The sequence below is a fragment of the Symphalangus syndactylus genome, chromosome 1, assembly GCF_028878055.3.
Source record: "Symphalangus syndactylus isolate Jambi chromosome 1, NHGRI_mSymSyn1-v2.1_pri, whole genome shotgun sequence".
NCBI classification, from domain to species: Eukaryota; Metazoa; Chordata; class Mammalia; order Primates; family Hylobatidae; genus Symphalangus; species Symphalangus syndactylus.
In genome coordinates, this window is record NC_072423.2 from 39,828,413 (window position 1) to 39,855,627 (window position 27,215).

Here is a 27,215-nt window from a genome sequence, read left to right on the forward strand (position 1 = left end):
ATGTTTGACATTTTGAGGAACTGCCAGGCTTTTCCAAAGTGGCTGTTTACCGTTGTAAATTAACCCCTGCAATGTGCGATGGTTCCAGTTTCTTCAATTCTCGCCATTTGTTACTACTATTTTTTATTACAGCCAGCCTAGTGGGTTGGAAATATTATCTGATTATGGTTTAGATTTGTGTTTCTCTAATGATCATTTATCAAATGATGTTGAACATTTTTTTTCATGTGTTTATTGGTCATTTGTATTTTTTCTTTCTCTCTTTTTTTAGAGACAGCGTCTCACTCTTTCACCCAGGCTGGGGTGCAGTTGCATGATCTCAATCACTGTAACCTCCACCTCCTGAGTTCAAGTGATCCTCCCACCTCAGCCTGATGGAACTACAGGTGCCTACTACCACACCTGGCTAACTTTTTTTTTTTTTTCCACCACGCGCAGCTAATTTTTTTTTTTTAATTTTTTGGTACAGATAGTTGCCCAGGTTGGTCTGAGACTCCTGGGCTCAAGTGATCTGCCCATCTCAGCCTCCAAAAGTGCTGGGATTACAGATGTGAGCCACTGTGCCCAGCCTGGTCATTTGTATATTTCTTTGGAGAAATATCTATTCAGATCCTTTGCCTATGTTTTAATTGGGCTATCTGACTTTATTATTTAGTTGTAACAGTATTTCACATATTGTAGATAAAGGCCCTCGTTAAGAAATATGAAGTTGCAAACATTTTCTCCCATTTTGTGGATCGTCTTTTCACTTTCTTGATACTATCCTTTGAAGCACACATAAATTTTGATGAAGTCTCCAATCTGTCTTTTTCTTTGTTGTTCATGCTTTTGGTTTTATATCTAAAAATCCACTACCAACCAAATTCGAGGTCATGAAGACTTACCCTCATTTTTTCTTAAAAGAGTTTTATAGATTTTAACTCTTACATTTAGGACTTTGATCCAATTTGAGTTACTTTTGTGTAGAGTATGAAGCCTGTTTGTAGACTTATTTTTTACATGTGGATTTCCAGCTGTTCCAGCACCATTTGGTGAAAAGATATCTTTTTTCCATTGCCTTTGTTCCTTAGTCAAAAATCAGGGCCAGATGCAGTGGCTCGTGCCTGTAATCCCAGCACTTTAGCAGGCTGAGGCGGGCTGATCACTTGACATCAGTAGTTCGAGACCAGCCTGGCCAACACGGTGAAACCCTATCTCTACTAAAAATACAAAAATTAGCCAGGTGTGGGGGTGTGCGTGCCTGTAGTCCCAGCTACTCAGGAGGCAGAGACAGGAGATTCACTTGAACCTGGGAGGTGGAGGCTGCAGACACTCCAGATCGTGCCCCTGCATTCCAGTCTGGGCAACAGAGCAAGACTCCATCTCAAAAAATAAAAAATAAACTAGTTGACTGTATTTATGAGAGTCTATTTCTGAGCTCTCTTTTCTGTTCCATTGATCTGTTTGTCTCTCCTTTTGCCAATACTACACTGTTTTGATTACTGTAGCTTTATGGTTAGTCATTAAGTCATGTAGAGTCAGTCCTCAGACATTGTTCTTCTTCATTATTGTATTTGTAGGAATCCACAAAATAACTCGCTGAGATTTTGACTGGAACTGTGTTGATTCTATAGATCAAGTTGGGAAGAACTGACATCTTGATGATAATTGTCTTCTTACTCATAGACATGGAATATCTCTCTACTTATTTAGTCCTTTGATTTCTTTCATCGGGGTCTTATAATTTTCCTCATGTAGATCTTTCCTCATGTAGATATATTGTGTTAGGTTTATACCTAAGTATTGCATTTGGTAATGAAATACTAATGTAAATGATGCCAGTGTAAATGATACTGTGTTTTTATTTCAAATTCCAACTGTTCATTTCTTATATATAAGAAAGCAATGGACTTCTATATATCAGCTTTGTATCCTCCAACTTTGCTGTAATCATTTATTAGTTCCAGAAGTTTCCCCATCAATTCTTTTGGATTTTCTTTATAATTGTAATAATCATGCCATCTGTGAAGAAAGTTTTATTTCTTTCTTCCCAGTCTGCATACCTTGTCTTACCTTACTGCATTAGCTAAGATTTCCGGTATGATGTTTAAATATGTTACTCCTTTTTTATTGCTTACGTGGTTTCTGAAGAGAAGTACAAAGTAATTTTTATTTCTGCCCCTGTATAGGTAGAGTGTTCTTCTGGATTCTTTGAAGATTTTCTCTTTGTCTGATTTTTTGCAGTTTGAATATCATATGCCTAAGTGTAGACTTTTTTGGTGTTTACCATTTTTGGTGTTCTCAGAATTTCTTGGATCTGTGGTGTGGTATCTATCACTAATGTTGGGAAATTCTCTGTCATTATTTCACATATTTGTTCTGTTCCTTTCTTCTCCCTCTAGTATTCCCATTTGTGTATTACACTTTTTGTAACTGTCCCATAGCTCTTGAATATTTTGCTGTGCATTTTTTCGTTTTTCCTCTTTGCATTTCAGTTTTGACAGTTTTTACTGACATTTGTTCAAGTCCATCAGCTCTTTCCTCAGCTGGGTCCTGTCTGTTGATGAGCTCATTAATGGGATTCTTCGTTTCTATGATGGTGTTTTGATTTCTATCTTTTGCCTTTGACTCTTCTAGTTTTCATCTGTCCTTGCATGTTGACCACTTTTACACTAAGTGAAAATAGACTAAATGCTCCAGTTATGAGACAAAGATGATCAAATATTAAATAATGTACTATTTATAAAAGACATAAAACATAAGAGTAATAAATTTTGAAATTTAAAAGATAGCAAAAGCTACACTGAGCAAATTGTAACCTAGAGAATTCTGATGTAGTTGTATTAGTATCAAACAAAACAGCCACAGAATTATTACTAGATAAAACCATCCTAAAGTTATATGTGGCTGGGCTTGGTGGCTCATGCCTGTAATCCCAACACTTTGTGAGCGTAAGGATGGCTTGAGCTCAGGAGTTTGAGACCAGCCTGGGCAACGTGGCGAAACCCTGTCTACAAAAATAATGCAAAAATTAGCCGAGTGTGGTGGCATGTGCCTGTAGTCCCAGCTACTCAGGAGGCTGAGGTGGGAGGGTGGTTTGAGCCCGAGGGCGGAGGTTGCAGTGAGCCAAGATTGTGCCATTTCACTGCAGCCTGAGTGACAGAGCCAGACCATGTCTCAAAAAAAAAATATATATATATATATAATATATATAATATTTACCTAGTAATAATACCCCAAAAGACGTAGTGTAGAAAATGTCAGAACTGCATGGAGAGTAAAAAATCCAGTCATTGCAGAAAATATTAACACCCCTCCCTTTGTATTAGATAGAACAAGCATATAAAAAATTAATATATAGATGAATTGAACATTATCAAACTTGATTTAGTGAACATATGGAACATTATGTCAAACAACTGTAGAATACACATTTTGAGTACAGGTGGGACATTTATTAAAAAGTAGGCCATAAATTTCAGATTTCAGAGACCAGAAATGCAGAAGCATATTCTCTCACCACAGTGCAATTAAGCTTAAGTTCAGTGGTAAAATGATCACTTGAAAAATTTCATGTCTGGAACTTAAGGAATGTGGTTCTAAGTAACTCATGACCTTAAGAGGAAGATATATTGGAAATGGAAAGTATTTATAATTGAATGACAACATGATGTATCAAAACTTTGGTGGGAGGGGGGCAGCTAGAGTATTAGAGGGAATTTCATAGCCTCAAATGTATTAATATATGTTAGAAAAGCTAGGCTGAAAATGGATGAGACAAACATCTGTATTGTTAGAATAAGAGTACCACAGTAAGTTTTAAAAATGAAAAAAGTATGAATAAATGAAACAAATAATATTTAAAAGCGGAAAGATTAATAAAAATGACAAACCGGTGAAACTGATCAAGAAAAAGAAGGAATAAATATTAACTATCAGTAATCAAAAAGGAAACATAGAGATGCTGTAGCCATTAAAGACATAAAGATATGTACAAGTTTATGCCCATAAAGTTGAAAATGTAGTTGGAGTGAATGTAATAGAAAAGCATAATTTACCCAAAATTGACTCAAGAAGAGATTGAAAATCTAAATTGTCTTATAGTCATGTAAAGCAATTGAATGAATGGACAACTCTGCCCACAAAGAGAACTCCAGGCTCAGCTTACTTCACCAGTGAGTTCATCATACATTCAAAGAGAATAACTGCTGTTTTACCACAAGCCATTTGTGAGTGGGGAGGCAGTTCGGGGGAGGAGGGTGGGGAATACTCCCTTGCTCATTTTAAGAAGAAGAAAAAAAAATGGAATGCTCTCCAGCTCATAACCTTGACACCAAACTCAACAAAGATAGTATGAAAAAGAAAAAATACAAGCTAGTATCACTGATACAGTTACAAAAATTTGAAATACTTGCAAACTGAATATGAAGTTTTAAAAAGGATAACAAAATATTGATTTGTTGGATTTATGCCAGGAATTTAATGATGGTTTTACATCCGAAAAACTGAATGCAGGCTGGATGTCATGGCCTGTCTCCAAAATTAAATAAATAAATAAAAATAAAAGTGAATTCAATGTTTTGTTAACAGATTAATGTAGTTAAGAGATGACCCTCATCAGGTAAGAAAATTCACTCCTATTCCTAGGAAAATGGATGCTAAATGATATCAAATGCTTTTTTCTGCATTTATTTTATGATTTTACTCTGTTAAAGACTGCCTCCTGCTTTGGGTGAGGTAGTTCACATCTGTAATCCCAGCATTTTGAGAGGCCAAGGCAAGAGGATCACTTGAACCCAGGAGTTCGAGACTAGCCTGGGTAACATAGGGACTCTGTCTCTACAAAAATTTAAAAATTAGCTGGGCATGGTGGCACATGCCTGTCATCCCAGCTGCTTGGGAGGCTGAGGTGGGAGGATCACTTGGGCCGGGGAAATCGAGGCTGCATTGAGCTGTGATCAGGCCACTGCACTCCAGCCTGGTTGACAGTGAGACCCTGTCAAAAAAAAAGGTTTCCTCTAAAGATACCAGAAACAGCGAAAAGACTTATGATATGCTGTGAGGAGATACTTGGCAACATTCATCATACAAAGGACTAGAATTCAGAAAATACAAAATCTTCCTGTGAATTAAGACACAGACTATAAAAATTTTTAATATATGTTTTATGAGATGGAGTCTCATTGTCACCCAGGCTGGAGTGCAGTGTCGCAATCCCGGCTCACTGCAGCCTCCCACCTCAGCCCCCAAAGTCGCTGAGACCACAGACACGCACCACCACACCCAGCTAAGTTTTTGTATTTTTGGTAGAGACAGGGTTTCACCATGTTGCCCAGGCTGGCCTCAAACTCCTGAGCTCAAGCTATGTGCCCACCTCGGACTCCCAAAGTGCTGGGATTACAGGACTGAGCCACTGCACCCAGCCAGACTACAAAATGTTAAATGGGTGAAAGACTGAACAGGCAATTCACATAGGAGGTATCTGAAAATCTTCGTAAATGTAAAAAAAAAAAAAATTTAATCTCATTACAGGGAAAAACAGAAACAGATGCCATTCCACACTTTTTTGTCTGAGTTGTACAACACATAAAATTTACCACCAACCATTTTAAAGTGTACATTTCAGTCATTACACACTTTTAATTAAAATCTAAAAGCACTGAGAATGCAGGGCAAAGGGGACTTTAATTCACTATGGTAGAATAAGCATAGCTATTTTGGAAAAGTTTGGCATTATCTAGTAAATTTATACATGTGCACACCCAGTAGACCCAGCAGTTTCATCAAGAGAAATATATGTAGGTTTTGCACCTATAAAATAAAGCTACATGCTGATTATCAAAAAATTGGAGATAGTGGTTGCTTCTGGGGCAGGGAAGAGGATGAGCCACAGAGGAAGACTTCAAGGTCCTGGCATTATTTTCCTTACCTTGGTAGTGATTACAAAGATGTTTTCCTTATTCTTCAAAATGTACATGCTTATATACATATTTTATATGAATGAACTACTTTTTACTTTAAAAATAACCCTATTATGATCTGAATCCTCCACCAATACCTCCTTGTCCTCAACTTTTAACGTTCTCCCTTTATTCCAGGCACCCTAGCTTCCTTGCTGTTCCTCAAATACTTTGAGTGTGACCCCACATCAGGAGCTTTTACCCTTGTTTTTTTTTTTCCTCCTAGAATGCTTTTTCCTCCAGATATCTACATGCTTTGCTCCCTCATTTCTTTTAGGGCTCTACTTAAAAGCCACTGAACTAGTATTAGTTTCTGTCACAAATACCAAGACAACCCAAGCTGTCAGTGGCTTAAATAATCTAGACATGTATTTGTCTAGAACTTTGCTATCCAGGGCTGGTAAGGCTCTGCTTCATCGTCTTATGGGACCCTGGTTCCTTTTGGCTTACAGCTCTGCCAGTCCCGGGACATGTTTTCTGTCGTTATGGTCTAAGGTAGCAGCATTCACAAACCAAGCAGCAGGATGGAGGAAGGGAGGAAAAGGAGGGACAAAGGCTAATCCTCCTCAGAAAGGTTCCTGTAAGTTGCAAATTGATGCCTACATGTCATTGGCAGGAACTTAGCCCTGTGGTCTCAGCAGCTGTAAGGGAGGCTGGGAAATGTAGTCTGTTTTCTGGATTGCCATGTGCCCTGCTTATATTCTCCTGCTTTGTAAGATGAGAAAGGGATTGTAGGACAAGCATCAGTCTGCCATAGTTGTCTTCACAGAGAGCTCTTACCTGAGTACTCTGACCCAAAGAGCCTCCTACACTCCTTTTCCCCCCTCACACTGGGGGGAGAAGTGTGAGGGGGGAAAAGGAGTGTAGGAGGCTCTTCATTGAATTTGTCACTTTCAGACAATGTCTGTTGTCTGTGTTCCTGGACAGGTAAGCTCCTGAGAGAGGGACTTTTCTGTGTTCCTTCCAAGAGCAGCACCTGGCATGTGGCTGGTGCTTGAGTATCGTTGAATGTTTTCATCCCATTATCCACATCCTTCAGCTTGCCAGCTGTTACCTTTCTGATTCCAATTTGGCCATTCTTTCCTCTAGGACAGTGGTTCTCATTAATTGTGCACCCTGACAACCAGTCAGAAATGCATATTTTTGGTCCCCACCCCAGACCTATGGAACTAGAACCTCTGGGGGTGACCTAGCAGTCTGGGTCTGAGTATGCTTTATATACAGCGATCTGTATTTTAAGCAACCCTGAAAGGATCCTGATGCCTGTTTAAGCTTCAGAACCACTGCTCAGACTTTAGTTTGCATCGAAATCCCCTTGAGGGCTGGTTTAGTAGATCTGGCATGGGATTTCTAACAGGTTCCCAGGGGATGCTAATACTGCTCTTCAGGGACCACTGCTTTAGGGCATGAGAAGTTCTAATGTAATTAGACTGGTTTGTGGTCTGGGGTTGGCAATCTTTTAAAGTCTCTCCAAATGATTCTAATACGTGGCCAAGGTTAAGAGCCACCTCTCCAGGAACACTTTCCCATCAGTCCTGCCCTCCCCAGCTCCGGGTCCTTTCCTCTGTCAGGAGCTATGTTAGCAGCATGTGCTTCCCTCCATTGTAGCAATTATCTCACTGCCTGGCAGAGGCAGCTTATCTATCTCCCTCACTAGGTGGTAAACCTCTGGGCAAGGAAAGACTAGATTCTTCTTTACCTCAGTGTTTTGATAGGTGCTCAATATTTGTTGATTGGATTAATCTAATACATGGACCGCCTCCAACTCTTAGAAGCAAACGTAAACGGGATCAGTTAATGTGCTCACCAGATGGAGGACGATATTCTTCTTTGATACTGAGAAGTGCAAAGAAGGACAAGTGTTCTGTGGTTTGGGATGATGTTTCTGGAAGGAGAATAGAATGGAAGCTGAATCAGATATTCCACCTCACTCGGAATTGAAATTAAGATTTTTAAGCAGGGTCTAGCAGGATAGTGAAGTCATTGTTAAAAGCATGGGCTCCGTGGCCAGACTGCCTGAGTTTGAATTCTGCCCTCTTTTCTATTGCTTGTATGATCTTGGCAAAGTTACATAATTATTTTGTATTCCAGTTTCCTATTGTGTAAAATGAGGTTAATCGGAGTACTTTCCTTTTGGGTTTGTCAGTTTTGAGGATTAGAATACATGTAAAACTTTCAGAGCAATACTGAGCACTTACTAAGTGCTATTACACTACCTTTTAATTAATGGAAATGGATAGAAATTAATCTAATTATTAAATCTTAGGTTGTAATAAATGGTTCTCATTTTCCTAGCCCCTACTTAAGCCCAAATACGAACATTTTCCCTCCTTAGGACCATGAATGCAACTAGAAATGTAAAAAGCAGTGAAGCAATGCAAGCTGATAAAATTATGAGACCAAAGGCATCAAAGTATTTGCCAGCATGAGCTCATTCATATATTTCACTCAGTTTGAATTTCTAGTTTGAAATCAACCTGGTTTTAAACTGCTCATTAGTATATTTTGTAATTGAATGTATTTTGTGTATAGTAAACTTACTACATTTTACTTATTTTGTGACTAGTGCTAGGTTACATTTTAATTGCTCTTACTAATTTGGCAATACCACCACCGATTTATTTCCTTTGAAGGTCTCAGAGCTGAGAGGGGATAGTGTTTTAAGCTCTGAAGAGAGGTAAAGGTATTAAAACATGCTGTTTGTATTAGGGTACTGACGTTTTTTAGGGATATTAAAACGTCTTTTATATAACTTTTTCCCCAAAAAGCTACATTCCAGAATCCCCTGAAGAATACAGGCAGAAATCTTTTCACCTCCTAACTTCTTATTTTGTAAAGGGAAATCAGGCCACAGACTGTTCACCAAAAATGAAATAATTAAGACTCCAAACTGACTTTCAACCCAAGACATTTCCCATCAGGCCCTGCCATCTCTTGGAAGAACAGTAACTACACTATATAAGGCTAGGGAGGTGGTGCTAGTGGGCTCCAAAGGACAGTGTAACGTCTCGTTCTATATATAATACACCCTTTGCATCCATATCCACAAATCCTAACCCAGTGATTCCCAGCCCTGGCTGCATGTCAGTTACCTGGGGAACTTGCAAAAATTCATCTATGACTGGACCCTACTTCAAACTGAGTCAATGTCTGGAGGATGGGGACCCAGGCATGGGCACTTTTTAAAGCTCCCCTGGTGGGATTCTGAGGTGCAGCCAGGGCTAAGAACCGTAATGCCTAGTAAGTTTGGATGCCTTTGATAAATAACAACAACAATTGAGTAGCGGAATGAACCTTTAGGGCTGTAGGAAATTGTAGCTTCCTGAAGCTCTCCATCTGCCTGTAAATAGGCCTACTTATTCCAGAGGCTTACATCTATGCAAGAGAATCCCAGTTGCAGTGGAAAGTCTGCTGGAGTAAAAAATAGGGGTAGTAGGAGAAATACACATTGAAGCCCTCTGTTGTCCCCTTACACCCAAGTCTAGCTGTTGGAGCAGGTGCCAGGCTTTGGGGGAGCTCTTATTAAGATAGAAAGCCACCCTGGCCTTCCCAGTTACCTCATAGCTGCCCTCCCTTCTAGGGAATGTTGCTGGAGGTTCTGCAGGGGTTGGGAGGGAGGACAGGATGGTTCTTCCTGCCCAGACTAAGACAGTCTTCCAAGACTGGGAGAGAGGACAGTAGATATTGAATGAGGACTCCAGAGCAGCTGTAGGAGCTGATGACCAATACCTGGGACCTCTCGCAGCACCTCTTAGACATGGGCGTGGGGGAGCTCTGTCTGCCCGAGGCTGAATTTTCTGCCTGCCCTGCCATAGAGGTACAAGCAGGATTATATTAATTTAAAGGAAATAAACACAAATGCCCAAGTCTATGCACAGATTTATGCCATAAAACAAAGGAATTAGCCTTCATTGAATGTCTAATAGCCAATATTTATTGATTCCTTCTTATGTGCCAGGCACTGGCTAGCTCATTTAACCATTCACAGTGATCCTGTGAGGTAGATGCTGTTGTCTCCATAACATGATAGACACATTGAGGTGAAGTGAAATAACTTGCCCCAAGTCACACACTAGCAGGTGAGAAAAATGAAATTCAAAGTCAGGGCACCTCATTCCAGATCCTGTGCCCTTAGGCTTTACCCAGATTGCTGGCTAGGTCTTTTCACCTACATCTTCTCACTTAATCCTCAAAACAACCTGTAAGGGAAGTGTTATTTCAGCAAGTGGTTTTACGGCAAAGAAACTGAAGCACTGAGAGAGAAACTTGCCCAACATCTCACAGCTAGTCAGTGGTGGACTCCATGTCGGTCTGGTGATGAACACAAATTCTGATTCTCTACCTGTCCTCTGTCTCTTCTCCCTCCCTTTCTGAGAGAATCAAAATGACAGAGCCAGTCCATTCCTGGTCTAGCAAGACACACACACATGCATCTGTAATGTAAGGTAACCACATTCTAATGGAGTAAGTGCTAAAGCAGTTCTTTGTAAAGTATTATGGGTGGTGGGGATGGAGGAACTGCTCTGACAAGGAGAACAAACTTCTGGCAAAGACCCAAACAAAGAACAGAATTTTCAGGTGGGTCAATTCAGCAGACTCATTCCAAGTGAAGATAGCACCATGTGTGAAGGCTCAAGATGTGAGAATATACACAAGGGTAAGTCCAGGTTTTGTGGAGGTGGAAATTATACAATTTAGGGTCCTTATTTAAGAAAATGCAGTACTGGGAATACTAGTATTATACTAAGAGGTATGAAAGTCAGTGTTCATTAAGAATGAGAAAGGTCATGGCAATTCAAGATTTTAAAAGCTGACTTTGTTGGAGGTTCTTAAAGAGTACCCACAGGCCCAATAATAAAGGGACTCAGAGAAGATGTTTTGGACCAGGCACAGTGGCTCACGCCTGTAATCCCAGCACTTTGGGAGGGCAAAGCAGGTGGATCACCTGAGGCCAGGAGTTCAAGACCAGACTGGCCAGTATGGTGAAACCCTGTCTCTACTAAAAATGCAAAAACTAACTGGGTGCAGTAGCTCACGACTAAATCCCAGCTACTCGGGAGGCTGAGGCAGGAGAATCACTTGAACCTGGGAAGTGGAGGTTGCAGTGAGCTGAGATTGCAACACTGCACTCCAGCCTGGGTGACAGAGTGAGACTCCATGTCAACAACAAAAGCTGTTTTGCTCATGGTAATGGTTTACTACAACAGAAGGGTATGGATGAAACTCAGCAAACAAAAAGGCACATGGAGTGAAGTCCAGGAGAAATTACGTCCAAGTTTTCATTTGTCTTCTTCCAGTGGAGTTGCACAGACAGCACTGAATTATCCCAGCAACGATGTGTCATTGTAGGTAGAGTGCAGCCAACCAGAGAAGCTCAGGTGAGCCTTGGTGTCCATGGTTTTTATTGGGGGCGGGGGGGTCAGTCACAGTCATCAGCATCTGAATGACTGAACTTAGCTACTTGGTCTCTAGTCCCCAGAGGTCAAACTGATACAGCATGGCTCAGGGACTCAGACACACAAAAACAGGATATTCTAGGGGGTCAGAAGTTCTCTTCCCAGGAGCTGATCAAGGGACAATCTTTTATTTGGCATGTGCAGGGTTTGAACAATCTGAGCCTGCTGAGTTAACCCTTTTCGGCACATTGAGCAATACCATAAAGCCTAGAAAAAAATTTTATTTAACTGCTTGACATATCACTATAAACATTTTTTCTACATTTTTGCATTTCTCGAGTGCATCTTCATATTTTGACATATTTTCTATAGTGACAAAAGATAATTCATTGTTCTAGAAAAGTTGGTAAGAACTTAAAGAGCATGCAGTTTCACAAATCTGCTGTTTGTAATACTGTTTCTAGTGGAGGGTGTCCAGGTTCCTGGCATCTTGAAGAAAGAATTGGACAAAATGCAGAAAGCAAGGAAAGAATGAAGCAACAGAAGCAGAGATGTATTGAAAATGAAAGTACACACCACAGGGTGGGAGCAGGCCCAAGCATAGGGTCTCAAGAGGCCCATTACAGAATTGTCTGGGGTTTAAATACCCTCTAGAGGTTTCCATTGGTTACTTGGTGTACACGCTATGTAAATTAAGATGATGAAGTAAAGTTACAAAGTCATTTACTTGGTGTACACCAAGTAAATGGAGAGGATGTTTCCTGTCATAGCTGAAGTGTTTCCATTTGATTTAGTTCTAGGAAATCAGCATGAATTGGCCTTATGTTCTCTGCCTCCAGACCCCATTGTCCTGCCTCAATACCACTACAAGTTGTGCCTGAAAAACACAGGCATTCCAATAAATTGTTTTTCACAATTCCTATTAAAAAATAATAGTGTTTATAAATGTATATGCTACATTATCTACAATTACCTGTATTTGTATACACATGACCAGGTAAACACATTACTAGAGTTTTTCTGAGGCCTTTGAAGGGGCCATAGAGCTTGGACTTCTTCAACTTCATGGTAAAGCCTCCTCTGAGTTCAAGAATTTTCTTTTTTTCTTCAAGATGGAGTCACTTTGTTGCCCAGGCTGGAGTGCAGTAGCTCAATCTCAGCTCACTGCAACTTCCACCTCCTGAGTTCAAGCAATTCTCCTGCCTCAGCTTCCCAAGTAGCTGGGACTACAGGCACGTGCCACCAGGCCTGGCTAATTTTTGTATTTTTTGTAGAGATGGAATTTCACCACGTCAGCCAGTCTGGTCTTGAACTCCTGACCTTGTGATCCACCCACCTTGGCCTCCCAAAGTGCTGGGATTACAGGTGTAAGCCACCGTGCCCAGCCTGCAAGAATTATTTACTAATACCCTACCCTGTACTTAGCATGGTGCTGAATTTTTATGGGAGCGTCTGAGAACTGTACCAATCCCTGCTTATAAGTGTACATAGTCCTGTTAGGGAGAAACTAAATATAAAATTGCACAAGTAAAGTACGTATATATGACCTCAAAAACGACTTCCAGACCCTAGGAGAACCTAAGAGGTCTGCAAAACTTTCCCTCTTGAGGCCCCTTGCCCCATTTCCCCTTCCAATAATTTAGAATTTGAAGGTAAATTAGAGGATAACTGAAATTGACAAATCACGAGCTTTTCTTTTACTAGAATGAATTTTGTAAAACTCAAATCTGAATTCCTACTTCTCCAGCACATGATAGTTTTTTAATAAAACTAAGCAAGATAGAAATTTATAAAATTCAGTGTATATTATTTTTAATGTGTAAATGAAATGATACTAAAGGCTAGTATTATGATAAAGGTAACTTAAAAACCACCGATGTGAACTGATGAATAAAATAAGTTTGACACATATATTTTTAAATAAATGAGGTTTAAATTAGTTAAATACAAAGTGTAGAAACTTAAAAATATTACAAAGTTAGCTACAAAAATATTTTTAAATGGTGACCCACAAGGGATTGTGAACAGGTTAGCGTGCTTTTACATTAAGATACAGAAACAGAATGCATGGCTGCTCAAAAAGAGTATCTTTTTGTGCTTTCTTGAGGGAGAGGGTTGTAGAGGGGAAACCCTCCAACTCGGGCCGACTAACAGGGATGCTTCCTTATGAAACGTTGCTCGCCTAAGAATACCAGTGAGAGACCATCGGCACTTTCTGTAATTTGCAGCAATAGAGCTATTAGAAGAAACATGAAGGAGATAGATAGATCTGAAATCAACATTTGTAACAAAAGGCCTCACCGTGTTCCCCAGCACAAATGTGCTACTGATTAGCAGCTAAAATGTGAGCATCCCTACTCAAATTCACCCTGTTCTCCCCATCCTGAAGGTTCTGATATTAATGCATAGCATTGTAGCTTATAATGCTTTTACTTAACATCTTATTCATGCATCATCAGAGAATGATTTACCAAAATTTATGGAGAGAAAGAGCTAAAAATGTGAAGTGGCTGTTCTCAATCTTAGCTGCATATTAGAACAACCTGAGGGGTTTTTTAATTCTGTGATAACCACACTGCCCTCAGACCAATCCGAATTCTGGGGCTTAAATCCAGGTGGAGTGCTAGCCACATGTAGAGCAGCTTTCTGCTTTCATATATATCTGGGCTTAGGCCTCGGTAAGGGTTGGGAAGGGCCTGTGGCCTCTGAAGAGCCTTTGCATTACAGCCCAGGAACAGCTGGCCCACAGCAGGAGCGATGCAGAGCCTGAGGCGGAGGGCCAGACCTGGGGAGGAGGGGGTGCTTTGAAGAGCTTGGTGGTGAATGGAGGCTTAATGAAGCAGAAACTCTACTGCTGTCCAGCTGCCCCAAATTACCTGAATTTAGAAAGGAACACAAAGTTACAGTGAGTGCATTTTATTTTAGCCCAGACAAATCCAACACCATGGATAGAAGGAGGGAAAGTAAAGATCCCATTCAGAGCCTTCCTCCAAGAATTGAGGGGCTTTCTCATTTTTCTCTCTGTAAAGGATCATTTCATAATTCAGCTCTCTTATAAGCCACTTTTAAAACCCACATTCCTGTGTGTATTTATATCTCTTTCTGTGCTTTCTATTCCGTTCTATTAGTAATCTGTCCATTCAAGTGTCAGTACCATGCTGTTTTAATTATGGAGGCTTTATACTGTGTTTTAATAACTGGTCAAGCTATGTCCCTTACTTTGCTGCTTTTTTCAGAGTTGGAAAAGATTTAATAAAATCACAAATTTGATTGGATTTAATCCTTCATGTAAACAATATACAAATTATTTTCCTCCTTGCCTCTGGTTCTTATTCTTTTTAAATCATCTTTGGTGAAATTTTTTCTTTCATATAAGATCTTACGAGTAGATGGAGAGGAGTGACTAAATCTCACAAGAACAGACTCAATATTACCACACAGTACCAAGGGGAAAATCCACCCCCATGATTAAATCACCTCCCACCAGACCCCACCCCCAACACCGAGGGTTACAATTAGACATGAGATTTCAGTGGGGACACAGATCCAAATCATATCGGCTACTTTGGAAGACAGTATGGAAGTTTCTCTTAAAACTGAACGTACTCTTACCATATGATCCAGTAATGATACTCCTTGGTATTTACCCAAATGAGTTGAAAACTTAACACACACACAAAAAAAACGAACCCGCACATGGATATTTTTAGGAGTTTCATTCATAATTGCCAAAATTTGAAAGCAACCAAGATGTCTTTCAGTAGGTGAATGGAAAAATAAACTGTGGTATATCGAGAGTGGAATATTTTTCAGTGTTAAAAAGAAATGAGCAGGCCAGGCGCAGTGGCTCACGCCTGTAATCCCAGCACTTTGGGAGTCCGAGGTGGGTGGATTGCCTAAGGTCAGGAGTTCGAGACCAGCCTGACCAACATGGTGAAATCCCGTCTCTACTAAAAATAAAAAAACTAGCCGGGCGTGGTGGTGGGTGCCTGTAATCCCAGCTACTCAGGAGGCCGAGGCAGGAGAATCACTTGAACCCAGTAGGCGGAGGTTGCAGTGAGCTGAGATCGTGCCATTGCACTCCAGCCTGGGTGACAAGAGCAAAACTCCATCTCAAAAAAAAAAAAAAAGAAAAGAAAGATACACAAAGCTTCAGAATAAAATTTGATAGGGTTTGGCTCGTGTACCCACCCAAATATCATGTTGAATTATAATCCCATTAATCCCCATGTGTTGAGTGAGGGACCTGGTGGGAGGTGATTGGATCCTGGGAGCGGTTTCCCGCATGCTGTTTTCATGACAGTGAGTGAGTTATCATGGGATCTGATGGTTTTATAAGTGTCTGACGGTTCCTCTTTCATACCTTCTCTTTCTTGCCTGCCACCATGTAAGACCTGTCTTGCTTCCCCTTCAACTTCCACCATGACTGTAAAGTTTCCTCAAGCCATATAGAACTGTGAGTCAATGAAACCTCTTTCCTTTATTAATTACCCAGTCGCTGGTAGTATCTTTATAGCAGTGTGAAGATGGACTAATACAAAGCTTTATTAAAAAAAAAAAAAAAACACATTGTTTAAAAACTGAAATGATGAGGTCTAGGCTGGAAGAAAATACTTGCAAAAGACATATCTGTATCCAGAGGAAAATACAATGTATATGTGTGTAAACAACTCAATTCTAAAATAGGAAAAATAGTTGAATAAAAATTTTACCAAAGAATAGATATGGGCCAGGTACGGTGGCTAATGCGTGTAATCCCAGCACTTTGGGAGGCTGAGGTGGGTGGATCACAAGGTCAAGAGTTCGAGACCAGCTAGGCCAATAGTAGAAACCCCCGTCTCTACTAAAAATACAAAAATTAGCCAGGCGTGGTGGCAGGCACCTGTAGTCCCAGCTACTCGGGAGGCAGGAGAATCACCTGAACCCGGGAGGCAGAGGTTGCAGTGAGCCAAGATGGCACCAGTGCACTCCAGCCTGGGCCACAAAGTCCGTCTCAAAAAAAGAAAAAATAAGTAAATAAATATGGATGGCAAATAATCAAAAAGGTGCTAAACACCATTAGTCTTTAAGCAAACGTAAGTTAAAACTACAATAAGATATCATATGTGCCTGTTAGAATAACCAGGAAATAATATAATGCTAGTATTCACAGCTAAAACTCTCATACACTGTTGGGGGAATAAAAAATGGTACAGCCACTTTGGAAAACATTTTGGGACTTTCTTTATGATGTTAAACATACACTTACAGTATGACCCAGCAGTTCCACTAAAACCTGTATATGAATATTTATAGCATTTTAAATTCATAATTGCCTTGAATTGGAAAATTGAAATATTTTCAACTGTGAGGCCATTAAAAACTGTGGTACATCTATGCAACAGAATACTTAGCAACAAAAAGGAAATATACAATAACATGGATGAATGTCAAAGGAAATTCATTTTTCAATTTTCAAATGAATTGCTAAATGAAAGAAACTAGACTCAAAAGACTACATATAATACCATTTATATGACATACCAGAAAAACTATAGGGACAGAAAGCAGATCAGTGATTTCCAGGGAATGGTGGTGGCAGAAGGAGTTGACTACCAAGGGTCACATGGAATTCGCAGGGTAATTGAACAGTTATTTAATTTTTGTGGCAGTTACACAACTCTGCTTTTGTGAAAATGCATAAAATTGTATACTTGGGGAATTTTACTATTTATATATCAACGTGACTCATCTAAATAAAAAATTTATATCAACAAAATAAAGGAGAAAACATCTCAATAGATTCAGAAAAATGCATTTGAAAAACTTGTTAAAAATCATAACAAAAATAAAAATAAAATCAACACCCATTCATGATAAGGGCTCTTGACAAACTAGGAATGGAAGGGATTTTCCTCAACTTGATAAAGCATATCTATGAAAAATTTACAGATAGTATCATTATTAATGGTGAGATATGTGCTTTTCCTTTAAAATGTTAATAACAAAGCAAGAATGGCCACTTTCTCCAGTTCTATTCAATATTGTTATGGAGGCCCTAGCAAATATAAGAAGACAAGACAAAAAGATAGTAGATTTACAAAGGAAAAAGAACTGTATGCACAGACAAAATGATCATGTATGCAAAAAAACCCAAAGGAATCTCTAAAAAATGTCTAGCACACCAACATGGCACATGTACACATATGTAACAAACATGCACATTGTGCACATGTACCCTAAAACTTAAAGTATAATAATTTTTAAAATGTCTAGAACTAGTAAGTGACTCACACTATCGGATACGAGGTTGTATTAGGGTTCTCTAGAGGGACAGAACTAATAGGATATATATATATATATATATATATATATATATATATATATATATATAAAGTGGAGTTTATTAAGCATTAACTTACACGATCACAAGATCCCACAATAGGCTGTGTGCAAGCTTGAGGAACAAGGAGAGCCAGTCCCAGTCTCAAAACTGTAGAACTGGGAGTCCAACGTTTGAGGGCAGGAAGCATCCTGCACAGGAGAAAGATATAGGCTGAGAAGCTAGGCCAGTCTCAACTTTTCATGTTTTTTTGCCTGCTTTATATTTGCTGGCAGCTGATTAGATGGTGTCCACCCAATTAAGGGTGGGTCTGCCTTTCCCAGCCCACTGACTCAAATGTTAATCTCCTTTGGCAAAACCCTCACAGACACACCCAGGATCAATATTTTGTATCCTTCAATCAAGTTGACAGTATTAACCATCACAAGTCCACTCCTTGTCAACTTGAACCCATACACATCTCCTGAGATCATACATAATCTTCAAATAAAGAATAATAAGGTCATAATTATGCCTAACATAATATAACTATTGTTCGTATAACCAGAAATGCACCAATCCTCAACCCAAATACTACTACATAAAGTTAACAATACTTAAATGCTGATATCAAGTCAATAAATCTTATGTCACGCGATGAAGGAAATGAAGATATTTTCTTAGTACAAGTGTAGACATGCACAAACATGTTTTTAACAAAAGAAGGAGGAAATACTCGTGACAATTACAGTCCCCGGTTCTGCAGCTAATCACGTGGTCATAGCTGGTATTGATAACTACCTTCTCTATTACCCATCCTGTATTCTCTCTGCCTTTAGCCAGCACCTCAGCAGGTCATGGTTTTTTTCCTGGTGGAGTGACCCAAACCTTCACTCCTGAAGGGTTTGGGCCATTTGTAGTCCTGCCTGGATTGGGCCATTGTAGTTTCCCATTGACCTTAATCACAGGGCATGGTAATACTAAGAGACACCCTAATGGATCTCCTGTATTCCATGCATACTATTCCTTACCTCCGTTGTGGAGTAGTGGACTGCTTTCATCTTGGTAGTCCGGTTCCATCACCCCAGCCAACACTAACTCCCTTCTTAGCCTGTTGACTTAAAGGTAGGAGGAGCCCAAAGTGTCCAGGTGGCAATCTTAACCTCCAGTTTAATGGGATTGTTGTCATGTCTTCTGGTGGCAATATCCCTCCCTCTGGAACTAAGACCTCTAGGCCAGAAGAACGTAATGTCGTGGGAACAGGAAGCAAAAATTTTGCTAGTGGATCACTAGGGGAGATGATGAGTGGTGCCACTTCCACTTTCACCCCTTGATTCCTGGACCTGTGAATCCTGGCTATGAGAGAAACAGTACCATATATTGGACGCTGATTCAGAGCATATACGGCCTTCTGGAGAACTTTGCCCCGGCCCTGAAAAGTATTGTCACCTAGTTGGCATTGTAATTGTGACTTCAAAAGACTATTCCACTGTTCTATCATTCCAGCTACTTCAGGATTATGGGGATCATGGTAAGACCAGTGAATTCCATGAGCATGAGCCCACTGCCGCACTTCTTTAGCCATAAAGTGAATGCCTTGGTCAGAGGCAATGCTGTGTGGAGTACCATGGTGGTGGATAAGGCATTCCGTGAGTCCACGGATAGTAGTCTTGGCAGAAGTATTGCATGCAGGGTAGGCAAACCCATATCCAGAATAAGTGTCTATTCCAGTGGGGACAAACCTCTACCCTTTCCATAATGGAAGAGGTCCAACATAATCAACCTGCCACCAGGTAGCTGGCTGATCACCCTGAGAAGTGCTGCCATATCAAGGGCTCAGTGTTGGTCTCTGCTGCTGGCAAACTGGTCACTCAGCAGTGGCCATAGCCAGGTCAGCCTTAATGAGTGGAAGTTCATGTTGCTGAGCCCATGCTTAACCTCCATCCCTGCCACCATGGCCACTTTGCTTATGGGCCCACTGGGCAATAACGGGTGGCTGAGGAAAGAGGCTGAGTGGTGTCCACAGAACAGGTCATCCTATCCACTTGATTATTAAAATCCTCCTCTGCTGATGTCACACATTGGTGAGCACTCACATGGGATACAAATATCTTCAGTTTTTGACCACTCAGAGAGGTCCATCCACATACCTCTTCCCCAAATTTCTTTGTCACCAATTCTCCAATCATGCTTCTTCTAAGTCCCTGGCCATCCAGCCAAACCACTGGCTACAGCCCATGAATAAGTATATAATCACACATCTGGCCATTTCTCCTTCCATGCGAAGTGCACAACCAGGTGCACTGCTCAAAGTTCTGCCCACTGGGAAGATTTCCCTTCACTGCTATCCTTCAGGGATGTCCTAGAAAGGGGCTGTAGTGCTACAGCTGTCCACTTTTGGGTGGTGCCTGCATATCATGCAGAACCATCTGTGAACCAGGCCCTAGCCTTCTCTTCCTGTCAGCTGATCACAGGGAACCCTCCATGAGGCCATCGTTGCAGGCTGAGGGAGAGAAGACAGGGTGGCAGGAGTGGAGACCATGGGTATTTGAGCCACTTCCTCATGTAACTTACTTGTGCCTCAGGACCTACTTGAGCCTGATCACATATATACCACTTCCATTTGATGATGGAATGCTGCTGTGCACAACCCACTTTATGGCTAGATGAGCCAGAAAGTACCCAGTTCATGATAGGCAGTTCAGGTCGCATGGTGACTTGATTACCCATAGTCAAATGTTCAGTTTCCACCAAAGCCCAGTAACAGGCCAAGAGTTGTCTCTCAAAAGGAGACTAGTTATCTGGAGAAGATGGCAGGGCCTTGCTCCAAAATCCTAGAAGTCTCTGCTGTGATTCACCTATGGGGGACTTCCAAAGGCTCCAAACAGCATCCCTCTCTGCCACTGACACCTGAAGCACTGTTGGATCTGCTGGGTCATATGGCATAAGTGGCAGAGCAGCTTGCTCAACTGCCTGGACCCCACATGGGCCAGAATAACACATCCATATGAGGAATGTGTTGCCTCCAAAATCCAAATAGGTCCATTAGGTGTTGTGCCTTTCTTGGTTGTAGGATGGGCCAAATGCAGCAATTTATCCTTCACCTTAGAAGGAATATCTTGACAGGCTCTACACCACTGGACTCCTAGAAATTTTACTGAGGTAAAAGGTCCCTGAATTTTAATTGGATTCATTTCCCATCCTCTGGCACACAAATGTGTTACCAATAAGTCCAGTGTGTTTGCTACTTCTTGCCCACTGGATCCAATCAGCATAATGTCATCAATGTGATAGACCAGTGTGTTATCTTCTGGAAGCGAAAAGTGATCAAGTTCTCTCTGAATAAGATTATGACACAAACCTGGAGAGTTGATATACCCTTGAGGTAGCACAGTAAAGGTATATTGCTGGCCTTGCCAGCTGAAGGTAAATTGTTTCTGGTGGGCCTTATGGATGAAATGGAGAAAAAGGCATTTGCCTAGTAAATGGCTGCATACCAGGTACCAGGAGATGTGTTAATTTGCCCAAGCAATGAAACCACATCTGGTACAGCAGCTGCAACTGGAGTCACCACTTGGTTAAGCTTACGATAATCCACTGTCATTCTTCAAGATCCATTTATCTTCTGCACAGGCCCAATGGGAGAGTTGAATGGGGATGTGGTGTGAATCACCACCCCTGTGTCCTTCAAGTCCTTGATGGTGGCAGTAATCTCCACAATCCCTCCAGGGATGCAGTATTGTTTTCGATTTACTATTTTTCTGGGTAGAGTCAGCTCTAATGGCTTCCACTTGGCCTTTCCTACCATGATAGCCTTCACCTTACCAATCAGGTAGCCAATGTGGGGTTTCTGCCAGCTGCTATGTATGTTTATGCCAATTATGCATTCTGACACTGGGGACGTGACCACAGCATGAGCCTGGGGACCCACTGGACCCACTGTAAGTCGGACTTGAGCTAAAACTCCATTAATTACCTGACCTCCATAAGCCCCTACTTTTACTGGAGGACCACAATGACGTTTTGGGTCTTCTGGAATCAACATCAGCTGAGAGCCAGTGTCTGGTAGTCCTGGAAATGTCTGATCATTTCCCTTTCCCCAGTGCACAGTTACCCTGGTAAAAAGCCAGTGGTCTCCTTGGGGAAGGATGGGAGAAAGATTCACTCCATAAATTATGGGTAGTGTAGTGGGGTCCTTCCTCAAGGGGACCCAGCCTCCCCTTCTTTCAAGGGGTTTTGGATCTGTAAACTGGCTTAAGTCTGGAGATTGATTGAGAGGCCGTGACTCTCTGTTTTTGTAATTCAAATTAGTCTTTTGTCCAATAGACCTGGAAGTTTTCTGCTTATGTAAATTATGTAGGAATGCAGTAGGCTTCCTATCAACTTCATTTCTAGGAACACCATGATTAGCCAATGCCAGAGCTCTACACGAGTCAGACTATTCTGATTGCTGCTTTGCCTCTCCTGTCCATTACACTAGCTATGCCCACCTTGCCTTTGATGATTGAGTGCCGCCACTTGGCCCCTGCCACCTCAGGATCCAACTATTTCCGTTTTATTTAAGTTTTGTAGTTGAATGACTGTGGTTCCCTCCCTTAGATCTAGCATACAGAGAAGAGCAATTCAGGGCTCTTCAAAAATGCAGGTGCTGCCCTCCCAAATCTATTTCACAAGGTATTGGTCAAGGGTATATCTTCTGGACCCTCCCAGATGGGATGAGTAGGTCTAAAGTGACTAATCCACTCCACCATCCCAATCTCCCTAAGCCGTTGGATCCCTTCCTGTACATTAAACCAAGGGAGATCAGGAATTTCCAGCTCGCTCACAGTGGGCCATATTTTAATCCATATTTCAGCTAACTAAGCAAATAAACTATTAGAACCTTTTTTAACTCCCAGAGCTGCAACATTAAAAGCAGATTCCCTACTTAGTGGGCCCAAATCAATAAATTGAGCCTGATCTAACTTTGTGTTCCTCCCACCATTATCCCATACCCTTAATATCCATTCCCATGCCTGTTCTCCAGATTTCTGTTTATATACATTAGAGAACCCAAACAGTTCTTTTCGAGTGTAGCACACCTTCTTATGGGTCACAACTCTCAACCTCACCTTCAGGGGCCTGCTGGGACTTTAGTCTAGTTATAGGTCTAGAAGCAAACAGGGGTGTTAAGGGTGTGTCCTGAGGACAGTCAACATTATTTTGCCTAGCAACTGCCTCAGGGGAGGCCATCACTGTTGCCTCAGGCAGCGCAGAGTTTTTCTTCTCAGACAAAGGTAGAAAGGCTGATGGCAGCATGGGTCTGGGAGGGGATGTTGCCACTACTAGGGGTGGGGAAGCTGCTCCTTCTGGTAACAAAGGTTCATCAGAGTTTACAAACCCAGTGTCCCCAGCTTCATCAGGGTCCTCCCACATGTCCCGATTCCAAGTTGCAGGGTCCCATTCTTTTCCAATCAATGCCTTCACTTTAACAGTAGATGGCTGGGTGCAGTGGCTCACGCTTGTAATCCCAACACTTTGGGGGGCTGAGGTGGGCAGATCATGAGGTCAGGAGTTCAAGAACAGCCTGGCTAACATGGTGAAACCCTGTCTCTACTAAAAATACAAAAATTAGCTGGGCATGGTGGTGCACATCTGTAATCCCAGCTACTTGGGAGGCTGAGGTAGGAGAATCACTTGAACCCAGGAGGCAGAGGTTGCAGTGAGCCGAGATCATGCCACTGAACTCCAGCCTGCACAACAAAGCAAGACTCTGTCTCAAAAAAACAAAACAAAACAAAAACAACAACAAAAACAACAACAACAACAACAACAAAACAGTAGAAACAGTAGACACCTGGCGAGGCTGGGCATGCACCTTTTATTGCAGGTCAGCCACTCACATGATAAGAGCTTGTGTCTGTTTTTCCACAATTTCAGCTCTTTCTCTACAGGAGATAAGATTCTCACTCAGGGCAGTCTTAGCAGATTTGAGGCTCAGTATCTGCTTCTGAAGCCAGGAGACAGAATCCCTGAGTTCATCATTTTATTTCATCACTTTGTCCAGTGAACTTAGGAGCAACCAACCAGCTTCATTATGTTCCTTGGTTCTCCACATACGGTCAAAAGTATTATGTATAGAGTCACTAAACTCCTTGCCTCTCATGAGTGGTGACTCAGAAGTGTCAAATACATTTATTTTGCATAACTTTCTTAAACAGTTTATGCTAAGGACTATCAGTGTTCTCCATACTATTAGAAGTAGAGTCCTTAGCATTTTTGAGCCGAATCATATTAAGCTGCCAACTCCAGAAACCCCAAAACCAACGAAAGAACTCCATCCTTAATATTCTGTTCTTCTAGAACCACTCCTGGTGTCAAAATCTGTATTAGGCAGGGTTCTCCAGAGGGACAGAACTAATAGGATAGAACTAATAGGATAGCCTTTATATATGTATAAAGGGGAGTTTATTAAGTATTAACTTACATGATCACAGAATCCTACAATAGGCTGTCTGCAAGCTTGAGGAACAAGGAGAGCCAGTCCCAGTCTCAAAACCATAGAACTTGGAGTCCAGTGTTTGAGGGCAGGAAGTGTCTCACACAGGAGAAAGATATAGGCTGGTGGGGTAGGCCAGTCAAATTTTCACATTTTTCTGCCTGCTTTATATTTGCTGGCAGCTGATTAGATGGTGTCCACCCAATTAAGGGTGGGTCTGCCTTTCCCAGCCCACTGACTCTAATGTTAATCTCCTTTGGCAAAACCCTCACAGACACACCCAGGATCAATACTTTGTATCCTTCAGTCCAATCAAGTTGACACTCAGTATTAACCATCACAGAGGTAAATGTTTAAACATTATTTCTATTTCTATATGCTAGTGACAAACATTTGGAAAATGAGACTTAGAAGATTCCAGGCCAGATGTGGTGGCTCATGCCTATAATGCCAGCACTTTGGGGGTCTGAGACAGGAGAATTGCTTGAGGCCAGTGGTTTGACACTAGCCTGGGCAACATAGCAAGACCCATCTCTACAAAAAAAAAAAAAAAAATAGCCAGGTGTGATGGCACTCTTCTGTCGTTCTAGCTACTCAGGAAGCTGAGGCTTGAGGATCACTTGAGCCCAGAAGTTTGAGGTTGCAGTGAGCTACTATTGTGCCAGTGCACTCCAGCCTGGGTGGCAGATGGAGACCCTGTCTATAAAATTAAAATTAAAATTAAATAATGAATAAATATAAAAAATGTCATTTTTATACAGCAACTCCTCAGTAGCAGTGAGCACACCTAGTTGCCAGATCTTGGTTTCTAAAGCCATTCTCAAACAAAAGGAACCAAGGTTCCTTGGAGATATGGCTGATTCTAAGACTGGGGCATAACATAGATGAGCCTGGAGCATCTTGTAGTGTCAGAATGTTAGGGAGTGATAAAGAAACAAACAAAAGGAAAAATCACTGATGGAGGTATGTCAGAGGGACACAGAAGCTTGCTGAAAGATGTCCTAAAGACCAAAGTTGGGACAATTTGTGCAACAAAATAGTATTAGACTATAATCCAGATTTATAGTAAATATCCAGTGTCCACACTGATATAAACAAATGATTGAATAAATAAATTCGTGGATGATAAGAGAAAACTCTATGCAGAAGAATTCCAAATAATTTATGTAGCTACACTACCCTAAAAGAAATGGAGCATAACTCTCTACTACTTAAGTGTGGCTATGCATAGTGACTTCCTTCCAATGAGTATAGTATGGAAAGGGGAAACAAAGTAACTTTACAGTGGAAAACATGACAAACACTGCCTCAGCCAGATAATCAAGGTCAAAATCAACAGTGATAAGTCATGTTGATAGTATGTCCCTGTCTTAGTCTTTTTAAAATTTTATTTTTTTTTGAGATGGAGTTTCACTCTTGTTGCCCAGGCTGGAGTGCAATGGCGTGGTCTCAGCTCACTGCAACCTCTGCCTCCTGGGTTCAAGCGATTCTTCTGCCCAGCCTCCCAAGTAGCTGGGATTACAGGCGCCCACCACCACGTTTGGCTAATTTTTTTGTATTTTTAATAGAGACGGGGTTTCACCATGTTGGCCAGGCTGGCCTTGAACTCCTGACCTCAGGTGATCTGCCCACCTCGGCCTCCGAAACTGCTGGGATTACAGACGTGAGCCAAGGTGCCCGGCCCCTGTCTTAGTCTTTTTTGTGCTATAACAGAATACCACAGACAGGGTAATTTATAAAGAAAAGAAATTTATTCTTCACAGTGCTGGAGGCTGGAAAATCCAAGAGCATGGTGCCAGCATCTGGCAAAAGCCTTGTGCTGCATTATCCCATGATGGAAGAACAAGTGACAGATAGAGGAAACCTGGCCAAACTCATCCTTTTTTTCAGGAACCTACTCCTGTGATGATGACATTAATCCATTCATTAGGGCAGAGGCCTTATAACCTAATCACCTCTTAAAAGCGCAACTGGCTGATGTCATTACATTGGCAATTAAATTTCAACATGAGTTTTGGAGGTGACATTCAAATCATAGCAGTACCATTGATAAGATATGATGAAAATGGCAATTTATTTCTGTGGTCTTCCTGCCAAAAACCCATAACCCCAGTCTTATCATGAGAAAAACAGACAGTTCCCAACTGAGGGACATTCTACACAATACCTAACCAGTACTCTTACTCCTCTCACCTGCCAATATCATCACAAACAAGAAAAGTTTGAGAAACTGTCACAGTCAAGAGGAACCTAAGGCGACATGATGACTAAAAATAATGTGATCTCCTGGATGGGACCCTAGGACAGAGAAAGGACTGTGGGTAAAAACTAAGGAAATCTGAATAAACTCTGGAGTCTGGTGAGTAATAATGTATCAATATTGGTTCATTAATTGTGACAAATGTACCATACATTATAATGTAAGTTGTTGACAATAGAGGAAACTGACTTTGGAGTATGTGGAAACTCTGTTCCTCATAATTTTTCTTTAAAACTATTCTAAAAGTAGAGTTTATTTTAAAAATACCACAGAGCATCAAAAAGCATAAAATACTTAGGAAGAAATATAACAAAAGATGTGGAAGGCCTCTATGCTGAAACTATAAAACACTGCTGGGAGAAACTCAAGAAGATATGAATAAACGTAGATCTGTGTTCATAGACTGGAAGAGTTGATGTAGTTAAGATGTAATATTGTTAAATGAATCCCAGTTTTAATCCCATCAGACTTTTTGTAAAAATTGATATGCTAATTCTAAAATTTGTAGGAGATGTCAAAAGGACCTAAAATAAGCAAAACAATCTCAAAGGTTGAGGTTGGATGATTTCAGGATATACTATAAAGCTATAATCGTTAAGACAATATGTTATTGCATATGGATAATTATATAGATCAACGGAATAGAATATCAAATTCAGAAGTAAACTCATACATATTTTGTAACTTGATTTTCAACAAAAACACCAATGCATTTCAATAGGGGAAAGGAATCTTTTCAGTAAATTGTACTGGAATAACTGAATGTCCTTATGAAACAGAAAAGGACCTTGACCTCTACTTCATAGCATATGCAAAAATTAATCTGAGATGGATCACAAAT

At 40.9% G+C, this 27,215-nt stretch overlaps 1 long non-coding RNA gene across 1 annotated transcript; it reads left to right on the plus strand.

The window, feature by feature from the left end:
- Window positions 1-6,831: 6,831 nt before the first annotated feature.
- LOC134736771 (uncharacterized) lies at window positions 6,832-14,653 on the plus strand. Its single transcript, XR_010121014.1, has 2 exons — window positions 6,832-11,317; window positions 11,800-14,653. It is a non-coding gene; the product is annotated as an uncharacterized lncRNA (long non-coding RNA).
- Window positions 14,654-27,215: the final 12,562 nt, after the last annotated feature.